The following is a 4668-nucleotide window of genomic DNA, read 5'->3' as shown; positions in this document are numbered from 1 at the left end:
AGGAAACCTTCCCCTGCACAATGGCAATGTAAATTGTTACAGCCACATTGGAGAACAGTATGCAGGTTCCCTACAAAACTAAAAATAGAGCTACTATGTGGTCCAGCAATCCCACTCCTGGGCTTATATCTGGAGAAAACCATAACTGAAAAAGACAAATGTGCCTCAATGTTCATTACAGCACCATTTACAGTAGCTGGGACATGGAAGCAACTCAGGTGCCCATCGACAGGTGAATGGATAAAGAAATTATGGAACAAATATACAATAAACTATTACTCAGTCATAAAAAGGAACACATTTGAGTCAGTTGTAGTGAGGTGGATGAACCTAGAGTCTGTCATACAGAGTGAAGTAAGTCAGAAAGAGAAAAATATCATATATTAACACATATATATGGAATCTAGAAAAATGCTACAGATGAACCTATTTGCAGGGCAGGAATAGAGACACAGATGTAGAGAATAGACTTCTGGACATTGCAGGAGAAGGAGAGGGTGGGACGAATTGAGAGAGTAGCATTGACATATATACACCACCATGTGTAAAATAGATAGCTAGTGGGAAGCTGCTTTATAACACAGGGAGCCCAACCCCATGCTCTCTGATCATCTTGAGGGTGGAAAGGGGGTGGAAGGGACACTCAAGAAGGAGGGGATATACATATATATACATATATATATATACATACATATATATATACCTATAGCTGACTCACTTTGACAGCAAAATTTAATACAACATGGTAAAGCAATTATACTCCAATAATTACATTTTAAAATGAAAGTTAAAAATAGTAAATAAAAATGAAAAGAATGTAATAATGTTATTTGCAGTAAAGTGGATGGACCTGGAGATAATCATACTAAACAAAGAAAGTCAGAGAAAGACAAATATCACATGATACTGCTTATATGTGGAATCTAAAAAAAATGATATAAATGAACTTATTTACAAAATAAACAGACTCACAGACTTAGAGAAGGTAACTTATGGTTACTAGGGGGTGGGAGGAAGGGATAGATTGGGGGTTTGGGATTTACATGTGCACATAACCAACAAGAATATATTTTAAAAATATTTTTTTAAAATAAAGAGGACTTTAAAAGTGGTGTGCATACAGCAAAAACTCAACAGGTACTTATTGAATTAAAAATCACATCTACATCAAGTATTAAATGTAAGAAAAATATTAAAAGTTTCAGTCAAAAAATTTCATACTGATAATAACACATCTGTTATATCTGATTCTGGTTCTGATGTTTGCTCTGCCTATTCAAAGTGTGCTTTTGTCTCTTAGTATGCCTTTTAATTTTTATGTCTGAAGGCCAGACATAATGTATTGTGTAAAATTAACTGAGGTACATAAGCCTTTAATGTGAGGCATTGTGTTTATCTGGCTAGAATTAAACTATGCTTATAGGGTTTCCTGTAGCTATACATGTCAAAAGCTAAAATTTCCTCTACAGTCCTTGTTTTTGTCTCCCATTTTGTCTTTGGGTTTCCCTTGAGATCTCTTCTTAAGATACATCTGATATACACCATTCTTTCTGTTTTATTCCTCTGTTATTATATATAAGCCCTACTGGGCTAAGGTGTCAGGGGAGAAGAATTGTTCTATAGTCCTATAATGAAACCTCTATGTTGGTCAACTGAGCCCCTAGACTGTGAACTTGAAAAATGCTTCTCAGTTTTTTCCCCTATTAGGTGATAGAGGAGGGCTAGAAAAGCCTGGAAGTGGGTATTTTTATCCCTCCAGTTCAGTTACTGTTTGATAAAACTCTAGTCACTTGGACTGTGGTAAAATGGTTCGCTTTAAGAGCAGGCCTTGTTTTTTGTTTTTGTGTGTGGAGCTGGAGTTGGTTATGCTATACAGCATGCAAGATCTTAGTTCTCCCACCAGGGATTGAACCCATGGCCCCTGCAGTGGAAGCACAGTGTCTTAACCACTGGACTGCTAGAGAAGTCTTGGGAGTTTGGGATTGATATATGCAGACCACTGTATATAAAATGGATAACTAATGAGGACTTACTGTATAGCACAGAAGACTACTCAATGCTCTGTGACCTAAATGATAAGTGAATCTAAAAGAGAGTGTGTACACACACACACACACACATACACACACACACATATATATATATATAAATAACTGATTCACTTTGCTGTGCAGTACAAATTAATACAACATTGTAAAGCAACTATACTCCAATTAAAAATTTTAAATTAAGAAAAGCAGGCCTTATTTAGGAGAACACAACACTTTGGGATTATTTTAAATAACCATTAATCCACTCTCCCTACCAGATGCAGGAGAGGATTTTTCCTCAATTTTCACTATGAGAATCTGGTAGAGTGCCTGGAAGTAAAACTCAGTCAAGTGCCGGGGACCGCTAACTTTAGGCTTCCTTGGAACTTTTAATTTTCAAATTTTCCCACTCTAAACCTCTAGTAATTCATCAATTACTCTTTGGGTTTTCCCACCCTGGCACTATTTCTTATGGAGATTTTTGCTCCTGGCTTGCGCTCCAGTAAGCTGTGATTTTCTTTATTTGTTGGGGTATCTCCTCAATTTGGGAGATAGACATTTTCCCTCTGGCCACAGTTCTCTTACAGATCTTAAAAGAGTTGTTAATTTTCACTTTCTTCAGCCTTTTTCTTGTATGGAGTGACAACTTTCAATCTCCTTACATGCCAGACCAGAAACTGAAATTATACCATTTTTTTGTTTGTTTTTTACTAAACATTCTGAAACATTTTCTCGACATTACCTTCTATTAAGTTTATTATTTTGGGAATTGTTTTAAATTTCTAAGCACTCTTCTTTATTCTCCAAAGGTACTTTTTCCATAGCATGCTTTTCTTCTCTGTATGTGTGCTTAACAAAACTTTACTGGAACTTGAAGGATAACAGAAGAAAATTACCAGTCCGGAAAGAAAAATTTTAAATGGATACCAGATACCATCCACAAGAATGTCAACCATGTTCCTCTGAAGAGGCCCACCTACTGGCTACCACTCTCTTTAGCCCTCTAGTCTGGTATTATGTGTGGCAAAGATTATTATTATCTACCAACTGGATGGTTTTGGGCCATATGCTCCCTACCTGGAGTCCAGATCTCCAGCTCTCACCTTGATATCAGAGAGGAGGTCATTGTTCTTTTCCCTACTCCCAGGTGAACCGTACTTCCTGTGCCAGCATAGCACTCCCCATATCCTTTTTCCTTCTGGAACATTCTCACACCTACTTCCCACAGTGGTGACCTGATCCATGTGGCCTACACAAGGCAATTGCAGTAGTCAGAAACACATTTCACAAGGTAGATTGTTTTTAATGTTAAATAACAATATATGTTGTTGTTGTTGTTCAGTCACTAAGCTGTGTCCTACTCTTTGCGATCCCATGGACTGTAGCATACCAGGCCTCCCTGTTCTTCACTATCTCCCTGAGTTTGCCCAAACTCATGTCCATTTAGTGGATGCCGTCTAATCATCTCATCCTCTATCCCCGTATTCTCCTCCTGCCCTGAATCTTTCCCAGAATTAGGGGCTTTTCCAATGAGTCAGCTCTTTGCATCAGGTGGCCAAAGTATTGGAACTTCAGCTTCAGCATCAGTACTTCCAATGAATATTCAGGGTTGATTTCCTTTAGGATTGACTGGTTTGATCTCCTTGCTATCCAAGAGACTCTCAAGAGTCTTCTCCAGCACCACAGTTCGAAAACATCAATTCTTTGGCACTTGGCCTTCTTTATGATCTAACTCTCACATTTGTACATGACTACTGGAAAAACATAGCTTTGACTATACAGACCTTTGTTGACAAAGTGATGTCTTTGCTTTTTAATATGCTGTCTAGGTTTGTCATAGCTTTTCTTCCAAGGAGCAAGCATCTTTTAATTTCATGGCTGCAGTCACCATTTGCAGTGATTTTGGAGCCCCCCAAAATAAAGTCTGTCACTGTTTCCACTGTTTCCCCATCTATTTGCCATGAAGTGATGGGACCAGATGCCATGATCTTAGTTTTCTGAATGCTGAGTTTTAAGCCAGTTTTTTCACTCTTCTCTTTCACCTTCATCAAGAGGCTCTTTAGTTCCTCTTCACTTTCTGCCATTAGAGTGGTATCATCTGCATATCTGAGGTTGTTGATATTTCTCCTGGCAGTCTTGATTCCAGCTTGTGATTCATCCAGCCCAGCATTTTGCATGATGTACTCTGCATATAAGTTAAATAAGCAGAGTGACAATATACAGCTTTGACATACTCCTTTCCCAATTTGGAATCAGTCTGTTGTTTCATGTCTGGTTCTAACTGTTGCTTCTTGACTTGCATACAGGTTTCTCAGGAGGCAGGTAGATACAGGTGGTCTGGTATTCCCATCTCTTTAAGAATTTTCCACAGTTTGTTGTGATCCACACAGTCAAAGGCTTTAGTGTAGTCAATGAAGCAGAAGTAGATGTTTTTCTGGAATTCCCTTGCTTTTTCTATGATCCAACAGATGTTGGCAATTTGATCTCTGGTTCCTCTGCCTTTTCTAAATCCAGCTTGTACATCTGGAAGTTCTTAGTAGTGGAAATAATAATCCAGACTAGTTCCTTTTTGCCATCTTTCTTCCAACAGGAGCCAGCAGCAATCCAAGCCTGAACATTTCTTGGTGGCTCATACTAC

This window comes from Odocoileus virginianus, unplaced genomic scaffold, assembly GCF_023699985.2.
Source record: "Odocoileus virginianus isolate 20LAN1187 ecotype Illinois unplaced genomic scaffold, Ovbor_1.2 Unplaced_Scaffold_14, whole genome shotgun sequence".
NCBI lineage: Eukaryota > Metazoa > Chordata > Mammalia > Artiodactyla > Cervidae > Odocoileus > Odocoileus virginianus.
This window is presented reverse-complemented; position numbering follows the sequence as displayed.